The sequence below is a fragment of the Salvia miltiorrhiza genome, chromosome 6, assembly GCF_028751815.1.
Source record: "Salvia miltiorrhiza cultivar Shanhuang (shh) chromosome 6, IMPLAD_Smil_shh, whole genome shotgun sequence".
NCBI classification, from domain to species: Eukaryota; Viridiplantae; Streptophyta; class Magnoliopsida; order Lamiales; family Lamiaceae; genus Salvia; species Salvia miltiorrhiza.
This window is the reverse complement of record NC_080392.1, coordinates 39,741,806-39,752,171: the sequence shown is the minus strand read 5'-3', so window position 1 is coordinate 39,752,171 and position 10,366 is coordinate 39,741,806. Positions and strand designations below refer to the sequence as shown.

Sequence of the window (10,366 nt, the reverse complement as noted above, 5' to 3'; positions counted from 1 at the left end):
GCAGAAAGAACCAAGTATGGAATGAAGAAAACTTAGGCCAAGACTCACCTCTCGATACTTGGCAGTTGGCAGCAGGAATTAACTTCTCTTCATCTCCCTTTCTGGTGGTTGGTGTATGAGAGAAGGAATGAAGTGTTAGGCTGGTGCTTTAATAAGTGAGTTGTTGGCTGTAAAGTCAAAGGATTGGAGATGGTGGTTGGCTGAGTTGAAGGGAGGAGCCGATTGGTCTTCTCTCATTTTTCTTCTTTTTACACTCACGCGTTATCTCCCGCATGCTATCTCCCGCATGCTTGTAGGTATGTAGCTGTAGTGTTTTGTGATAGTGATAGGTTTTGATTGTAAGTAGGGAATAGTGGTGATGTAAATAATTCCCTACGGTCATTGTGTAAAGTTGTATCTGACAATCTAATTTCTTTGTATCATCGCATATCTATAAAATTGGTTCTAGGTTTTGCTGAATAACTATGCTTCGATATAACATCTCTACGAATTAAATAACTAATTTAACTCGTTCTCATTAGTCGGAACTAAATCACGACTTTCAAGTAACTAATAGAAATAAAATCTCTATCGCATATAAAATAACAACTTTAACTTGACTTTGCTAAGTCAATTATAAATCTGAAAATATAAATTATTGACTGGCTCAATAATTTATATTGCGGTTTTTCTCACTCGAGTTAACAAGCACAACTGAAATAATAATAGGCATAGTATACATACAATTTAGAATCATAGCTGAATTTTAAACATAAATAATTACTGTTTTTTTTTATTATTATTAAATAGTGAAGGATGCAACAATAATTATCGCATTACTGGTCTTAATCATAAATAAAAGAGTGGGCTACTACATACTACCCCTCTTAACAAAAATTTCGTCCCGAAATTTGCATATCATCGCTAAAGTTCTGATATCTTTCTAGTATCTTACCTTCAAGCTTTCATGTAGTTTCTTTTTATCTATGGTGTCTCCATGGATTTTCACTAAAGTGATGAACTCGTTTCTAAGCGGTTGCTCTTAACGATCTAAGATGTCTTTTGGCTTTTCTTCATAGCTCAAATTTGAGCTAAGGACCATTTCGTTTTGGGTGGATCACGTCATTTGGATCCAAAACATACTTCTTGAATTGGGATATGTGAAAAACATTGGACATTCTCATAACTTGGCGGTAACACCAATCTATAGGCTATTGGGCCTATTTTCTAAAATCTCATATGGTCGCACAAGTTGTGGTGTAATCTTTTCTTTTACGTCAATCCTAGTTATTCCCTTGGAGGGTAATACTTTTAGGAAGACTTTGCCTCATACTTTAAAATCTAACTTAGTTCGGCGCGTATCAGCGTAAGATTTCTGTCTATCTTGTGCCTCCTTTATTCGCCCTCTGATCTGGCGGACTATCTCAACCATCTCATTGACCATGTCTGGTCCTGAAACTTTTCTCTCACCCACATTATCCCAGTAAAGCGGGGATCTGCACTCCCTCCCATACAGTGCCTTGTAAGGCACCATATCAATGGTCGCCTGATAACTATTATTGTAGGCAAACTCGATCAATGGCAGCATTGATTCCCAATTTCCGCCTCTATTTAACACCACTGTTCTTAACATGTCTTCGAGGGTCTGAATTGTCCAATCAGATTGCTCATCTGTCTGTGGATGGAAGGCGGTGCTGAAATTTAGCCTCGTGCCTAACTCCTTCTGTAAGCTCATCCAAAATCTAGAAGTAAATTTTGAGTCTCGGTCTGAAGTGATCGACACGGGCACGCCGTGTAAGCGCACAATCTCTCGAACATACAACTGAGCTAGCTTGTTCGATTAGTATCTAATTGGTATTGTTATACAATGAGCGCATTTCGTGAGTCACTACACTATTACGCAAATGGCGGTGTTCCCTCTTTTCGACTTTGTAAACTAGCCACGAAATCCATTGTAATGTGCTCCCACTTCCAATCTGGAAATTCCAATGGGTGTAACTCATCATATGGTTTTTGGTGTTAAGCCTTCACTCGTTAACATGTTAGGCATCTCTCAACAAATGAAGCTATATCTTTCTTTATATCTATCCACTAAAATTTTCCTTCCTAGTCCTAGTACTTTTTGTGCTTCCCTGGTGGGCAGTATATAACGTGGAATGAGCCTCGCTCATTACCTCATTTTTGAGTTTCTCATCATGTGGGATACACTATCTTTCTTCAAATATTAACGCATCATTTGACGTCTCGTGGTAATGTGCAAGCTTGCCTATTCTTATTGCTAAACGTATTCTCTCCAAGATCTCACCATTTCTTTGTGCATCTAGCACCTTTCCTTTAGAATTGGGTATTACTACCATCGTGCGATAATCCCTTCTACAGATTCTGGTGGTTAAACAACTTCTAAACTTATTTTACAAAAATCCTTCATGAGTTCCTCATCCCGAGTGAGGAGAGATCCCAACTTAAATTGAGTCTTATGACTCGAGGCATCAACTACCATGTTAGCTTTGTCTGGGTGGTAGTTATTAGCACCGCTATAGTCTTTCACTAGTTCTGTAGTAGCCCGCTATTTTATTTTATGATTAAGAGTAATAAATGCAATATTTATTTTTACATATTTCAGTTGATTTAATCCAGTGTTTAATATTCAGTTAATTCAGCTCAGAGTTCTGAATTAGATGCCATTACCTGAGATGACCACGATTGAATTATTGAGTAGTCAATGATTTATTTCAAAATGATAATTGACTTAGCGAAGTCGAGTTATTATTTTATTTATAACCGAAATATTATTTCTATCTATTACTTTACTCAATCATGGTTTTAATCCCGACTAATAGAGCGAGTTAAATTAGATATTTAATTCGCAGAGGCTTTATAAAGATTAGTAGAATCCGAAAAAAAAAATTAGATTTATAGATCCTCAATTGATACAAAAACTACTATGGGATTCTATTTGTCACCTCAAGACTTTCCAACACTTACAATCATAGTCCTCTTTCCTACTCTATTGCATACTACACGCATGCTCTCCAACAAATACCATCAACAATCATTTCCACACTACTATTTACTATCTAGTGCAAAAAGAAAAAAAGGGAAAGGAGTGCTACTTTGTCAAAAAGAAGGAAAAGAGAAAGTAAGAAACTTTATCAAAAGAAGGAAAAGAAAAATAGGAAGATGAAATGTGTGTGCAAAAGGGTTGCTACAACAGCAACATTTCCCCTCTGCAGCCTTAATTCACGCAAGGTCCATCAGCCACCTTACGCCTCCACCCATTTAATGTTCAGCCAACAAAACTAAGCATTCATTTCCTTAGACACCAATACTACAGCCACCCTACCTCTGTACCATCCCCGTAGAGTGCTCAAATATATCAGCCAACATCCATCCTTAGTTCACCAGAATTCGAAGAAAGAAAGAGAGGAGGAGACTTCAATTGCTGCATCCAAAACTCCAAGCAAATCCCCACTGAACTAAAGGAAAACGCATCAGCTAATCAAGCACGAAATACACAAGGTATTCACACCATCTCAGTTTTTTTTTTTTTTTCAAATCCAGTGCATGCATCATACCATCAATCCCATGTTTGAATAAGATACAGAGTATACAGATGAGTGTATGCATAAAGGGACTTAGCAATCACAGGAAGTTAGTTTATATACATGTTCTTCATGAGGCAAATGCATTAAGAGCTCTTATCAAACAGATGCAATCACATGACTAGTATTGATCTCTCACATTTAGTAATATAGGAGCCAAGAGAGTTGAGCTATGAATTGCCAAAAACTAGAAGTTCTTCTTCACAACAGAGTATTACTGGACTTAGCATTTAGGAGGGAAGAGAGAGGCTTACTCAAGGTATTTTGCTGTACCTGATTTTCATTGAAGGGGGACGGATGCCGGTTGATGTCGACGCTAACCGCGAGGAAAAAGGAGGGGGCTGACTGCCCTGCTCCGCGGGACTTCAGGAAGAGGGCGCTGTTCTACCGCTTGTCGAAGGCTCGGAGAGATGGGAGAGTACCCCTCACCGGAGCCGTACAGTGCCCACGACTTCTTCCGGAGCCGAGGTGAACCCCGGGTTCAACCCCAAGGAAGAAGAGGCGGAGATCGCCGGACTCGTGCGCAGCAGCGGCAAATCTCGCCGATTCTGGAGTGCAGCGGCACGGCGAAGCCGAAGATTCCAGTAGCAGCAGCGGCGTTGGGGCTCGGGGAATCGACGGAGGCGGCGGAAATCTCGAAGGCAGCCGACGACGCAGAAATAGGCAACCGTGAGCAGGCCTCTGCTTTGCTAGAGATGAAGGGACGACTGAATCGGGACCGGAATGACTCGGAGGAGGCGGCCGAGACCAGAACGCGGCGACGATTTCCAGAAGTCTAGGGCACGATTTTGGGCTCTGGCGGAGGAGAGAGCGAGACGACGCTGCCAACCATTCGCCGGTTGCTCAATGACAGCGGCGGGCGCTCGCGGATCTCCAGAAATGCCGCGGCGGCGGCGAGTTTGCTTTGCCGGAGTTGAGCCAGAGGGCCGAAAGAGAGGGAGAGAACAGGAGAACAAGGGGGCGGCAGCGGCGCCTCGCCGTTGCCAACAGAGGGAGATGGAGAAGCAGCTAGCGGTCGTGTCACCGCCGGAGGGAACGATGGAGGTGGTGACGTCGTGCTGGCCGGATTTGGTGGGCTGAGAACGAGAGAGAGAAGAGAGGGAGGGGGTCGACGGATTGAGAGAAAGAGAGAGACGAGTTGGGTGAATAAGAGGGTTGGGCCATTTCCTTGGGCTTTAGTTTAATGGGCCTTTGTTATTTATTTAATTTGGGCTTTTCCCTTTTAATTGTAATTGGGCCGAAAATTGGGCTTTGATTTATTTTACTTTGGGCCGAATTATATAACTCTCTGGGCCGATTCTTTTATTTAAAACCCAACTGCATTTTTGTATGAATTGGGCTCCTGTTTTGTTTAATTTTGGGCTCCTATAGTAATTGTTTTTGGGCCGAATTATTTTAAAAAGATGGGCTTTAATTATTCTATAAGAATTGGGCTGAGATATTATTATTAATAGACTTCTATTTCCAAATTCCATATGTATATTGTTGGGCCGGTTATTGTTTCATTTGGGCCGATTTTAATAGAGTAGAATGGGTTGAACGATTATTTCAGTTGGACCTTATTTATTTAATTGCAGTTGGGCCTTGCATACTTGATTTAAACTTAGCCCAACTGTTAATTATTTATTTATTGGGCCAAGATTTATTTAATTACTTGAGCCGATGAATATTTTCAATTGGGCCTCTCATGTTAATTATTCAAGCCCATTTTTACTTAATTAATTATTAGGCTGCCTTATGTTGAGCCTTTTAATTATTTAATCTTATAACATTACTTATTCCTATTTATTAAGCCGATTAATTATGAGGTTATAAAGCGAATAAGCTGAAGTATTTATTTATTTTCTTTTGACTACGAGGAGCGGGGTTTATTTAATTGACGGATTAGAACACCCCGAAGAGAACGGATTAATTTTTGTTAATTATCCGGCTTCATGAGACGAGACTTAGCTTTTGTTTAAATCCGATAATCTGGATTAACAATAGAGAATTCCCTGATTATTATCTCAGAATAATAGTTCATGCATACGAGATTCATGCATAGTTAAATTGCGCATTCTCATTTAATTGAGAATTTTTCCTCGATTTAAAGTCTTACGTTATTTTCTCGGATTAAAGGTCGAGAGCAAGAATAAGAGCTCGTCAAGGAGTCATTAATCTGTAGTAAAGCTTTGCTAACAGGTGGGTTACTTTCATATATATCAAATGAGTTTAATGTTATGTTTGAATAGTTATTTCATTGCAAAATCTTTGAACTGAAAATTTATTTCAACTGTTGTCTTGCCATAAATGTTTCAATGTTTGGTATGATATCTATCTGATGTGGCTTTGCCAGTTATTATGAAATCGAATTCGGGTCCTGAGCAGTTGATAGCTATCCTGCCAGGGCTAGTGTACACCAGTGACCGTGAGTCATCTAGCGGGTTGGCCGGTCAAGTGTCCGTGAGAGGTGGCCACCTCTCCGGCACACAGTTCCAGATATGATAGATTACAAGAGAACTTAGTCTGCAGACGAACTTTAAGAATCACAAATGAATTTAGTAAGCTTGGGCCTTTAGCGAAAAACTCCCTTGCTGTACTGTTTATGATGGCATGACAATTTACAACTTTACGAAGTATGTTATATTTCATAGTAGGCATATGTGCCCACTGAGTACCTTTGTACTCAGCCCTGCATGTATTTCTAAATGTGCAGGTTGAGCAGTAGCCGATGGTGATGAAGTGACGAGCAGGAATTTCTTTTGTCTCGACAGTATATATATATTTTGAAAAACTCTTGGGTACATGTCTTCATACATGTAATCAGAAACCTTATTACTTCCGCTGTGTACTCAAAGAAGTCTTATGTTATTTTGGCTAAGTTGGAAATATTCGAACTTACTAGTTCAATCGAATCATTACAACTAAACCTTCGTTATATATATTAGATGTTTCCTTCGTTATTAATGAAAAATACGATCCTTCTCTATTTATTTATTTCCCTTTTCTACTCCCGCTTCTTATCTCCCTCCCTTAGTCATGGTTTCCCGGTATAATTATCCTTAATTAAGTCCGGTCGTGACAAGTTCGAACCATCTCATCTATCTCATGTTAAGATTCATTTGCTCGAAGAAAATTTTTCAAACTTTTGTGGTTTGTGAACATCTCACATCTAAATCCATATAGGTGGTGTCTCTACTACAACTAGTTCTAGATCATGAGTTGGATAGTTCAATTCATGTGGTCTAAGCTTTCATGATGCGTATGCTATCACTCTTCCTTCTTGTGTTAACACGCAATCGAGTACTTTCTTGGACGTGTATACATAATCCACCTATTCTTTGTCAGTCTTTGAAACAGCTAACGCTGGTGCAATGGTTAACTTCTCCTTAAGCTCTTAAAATCTTTTCTCACATCCTTCTGTCCAAGAAAATTTGATTCACTTCTTGAGTAGTTGCGTCGTTGGTCTTTCTATTTGAAAAAAAATCCTTCTACGAACCTCCTATAGTAACTTGCTAATCCCAAGAAACTCTTGATCTTCTTAGGGTTAGTAGGAGATCTCTATTTGTATACAACTTATATGTTGTCAGGACCCACTCTGATCCCTTCTCATGAGATAATATGTTCCAAAAATGTGACTTCATTGAGCCAAAATTCGCATTCGTTGGACTTGGCATAGAGACGCTATGTTCTCAACGTTTTTAAGACAATTCTCAAGTGTTTCTCATGGTCTTTCTTGTTTTTCGAGTAGATCAAGACATCATTTCTGAAAATTATGACAAATTTGTCTAAGGATAGATGAAACACTCGATTCATGAGATCCATGAACACGACTGGTGCATTAGTCAATCCGAATGACACCACTACGAACTCATAATGGCTATATCTAATTCGGAAGGCCATTTTAGGTACATCATCTGACCAAATCTTTAGTTGATGATACCAATCCTTAGGTCTATCTTTAAGAATACAGTCACTCATCTGACCTGATCGAAAAGGTCATTTATCCTCGGCAAGGGTACTTGTTCTTGAATGTCTCCTTGTTCAACTCTTTATAGTTTATACACATTCTCAATGTGTCAATTTCCTCTTTCGAAAAGAATGGTTGCACATCGGCGAGATATTCATGAAACATCAAGAAATTCTCATTCGATTGTCACATCTCTGATGCTTTTCTCGGTTCCTTGTTCTCCATGAAAAATACACAAGGTAGTCCGAATATTCTTTCCTTATCATCTTTATTGCGTCGAGAGTGGAGATGATTGCCTTCTTCTTGCTCATGCTAATTCCATGGGAAAGTGTCAGTTCATTTCCAAATGGTCGAAAAGAAATTTGTCTTTTGTTGCAAATGATGGTAGTTTGGTTCACAGCTAGCTAATCCACTCCTAAGATTAAGTCAATGTCTCCCATTGGTATAACATACGAGTTATTCACCATGGCTTTGAGTGAATTTATGCTCAGCTTTAAGCTCAAGCACACATGTGTTATTATTGTTGTTGTTGTTGGCGTGGTTACTACTCTTGGTGTGGTGGGGCAAAAGATGGATTGCTTGCAGATACGGAGCCTGGACAAGCAAGTTCAGCATAGACCAGTCCCTTGTTCCTTATTCAAACAACGGTTTGCATAATGCCCTTCTGGCTACTGTGTAACAACCTTCACTTCCACTCTTCCGTTATTGCAGCATCTGCCATGGTTCTTGTTACAATTTGGGCAGGGCAAGATTCTTTGTTGGTTATCTCCTATCTGTCTAGGAGTACCCTTTTGGCTTTTGTAGCCTTGTTGCTGGGATGATTGCCCCTGCCATGGTGTCTTTTTCGCTTGACAACTGTTACTGTTGTCCTCTTTTCTTCTTACTCAAATGTTTTGAGTTTGTGCCTGTGGAGGTGTTGGCATAGGCGTCGTTACTGGTTTTTCTCTCGACATATCACAGAACATCCTATCGTACTGAGTAACGATCATTATTCCCTACTTTAGATTGTAAAATCCACTTTTCTTCTTCTTGCGATAGCTTTGGGGTATATACTTATCATATATTTCTGTTTAGAATGATCCCGCGTAAGATTTTCTAATTGTTCAATTGTCATCATTTTTCTCTGTGCTTTCCTTCCTGGTCTGTAAAACGCAAATGAAATTGAAAATGCACTCAATAGCTCTTACCCAAGTCTCAGCTTTTGCTGTATCTCATGTCCTACTGAAGGCAGGTGAGTTTTGTCGTGAAATAGTTCATCTATTCTATGTTCTAGTTGTGGGTTTTTTTTTTTTTTTTTTTTTTTTAGCCCTAGTACTTTCATTACCTTAGGGAATTCTTCTCCCTCTTCTTGGATGCCCTTGTTTTGGTGGCATACTAATGAGTCGCCATACAATCATCAAAACATACAGTTGTATATCATCACTTCTGTAAACCATTTCTTGATTCTCAAATCTTGCTCACACTCTTTCTCATGAAAGTATATAAATAACATAGCGGAAGTGACTTGCCGCAAAAGACTGATAGGGTCACTACATAGACATGGGAAAATTAGTATTAATGAGGACTATTTCATCAACATTTGAATATAGATATGGTGATCTATCCCAGCATTATACATGATGAACTGGCTATCTTGCAAGGTCATCATGAAAGGGCTCAGTTCCGAAATGCCCTATGAACCAGCGTTTCCGTACTAATACTAGTCATAATAACTAAGCCAACATAGGGGCATACAAAAGCATCGAAATGATCGTCGTTTTCAAAATACACAAATAACGTCCTACTAAATGCACAAGAGATTGTCTGTATGCATTACGTACTTGACCCTTGGGTTGAAGCATACGTGTTTGACTGATTTAATCTGATGAGTATCTGTTTATCCTTGGGTCACAGAAAATCTACCAACAGTTAGTAGATCGCAATGATTCAAATCACAAATGGCAATTAGGCAAAGTGTTTCAATAATTTGCCAAACAATTGAAAATGAATAACCATAGGGTAGAAATGAATTGACTGAAAGGTCGAAGCAAAATGACCTAATAGTCTGAACCCGTTTGGCTTTTCAGATGAAGGTTTAAAATATATAGGTTTAAAGACCCATATATGACGACTACTGAGATTTTGGTCATGTGGACTGGCCAGGTCCGACATAACTACTTCTCAGTCACTCGGAAATACTTTTCCGAACTTGACAACTCTTATTCTTTGGCTGCAAAAGGTATATTTGGTCTAAAATCACCACTTTCTTCTTAACATCTTGAACATGTCTTTGACAATATTCTAGAGCTTCTCAAACTTAGAATCTGCCTCCTAGTTTAATGCAATCCTTAAACATCTTCTATAGGCGAAATAAGGTAGGCTCGACCTTACTCAACAATGTTCCTCTACATGACCTTAATGTAGTACTTCTAGTACTTAGTGTTCCTTCACATAGCGCTTGAAATGCAACCATATAATTTGAAGCACTCTTCCGTGTTATTGCAAAAGACCTTCTGAATCATCACGCATTCAATAAGGAAATAGCTTTTGCTCATCTGAGCACCTTTATAGGGTATGTGTCACCATATGTAATGCTAAGTCATGGAATGACCTTAGTCAATGCTCTCATTCCAGCTACCAGACTAAATGCCTAATCCAACACGTTTTAACTGAGGCGTTGTCCTCGATAGGTTAAGGTATGTATACTTATCTTGAGTATATCCTTAGGGTCTCATTAGAATCTTAATTCATTTGTTTCAGCATTGATCCACTGTCGGCGCTTCTAGCTATTATTAAACTCTGAACCATCTTCGAGAACTTCTCTCGTCTTACACACTTGCATAAACTTTTATGATCA

At 39.2% G+C, this 10,366-nt stretch overlaps 1 long non-coding RNA gene across 1 annotated transcript; it reads right to left on the bottom strand.

Annotated features, from left to right (window-relative positions):
• Positions 1-2,906: 2,906 nt before the first annotated feature.
• LOC130989485 (uncharacterized) lies at positions 2,907-3,993 on the bottom strand. Its single transcript, XR_009090636.1, has 2 exons — positions 3,855-3,993; positions 2,907-3,450 (listed from the first exon to the last, which is right to left on the bottom strand). It is a non-coding gene; the product is annotated as an uncharacterized LOC130989485 (long non-coding RNA).
• Positions 3,994-10,366: the final 6,373 nt, after the last annotated feature.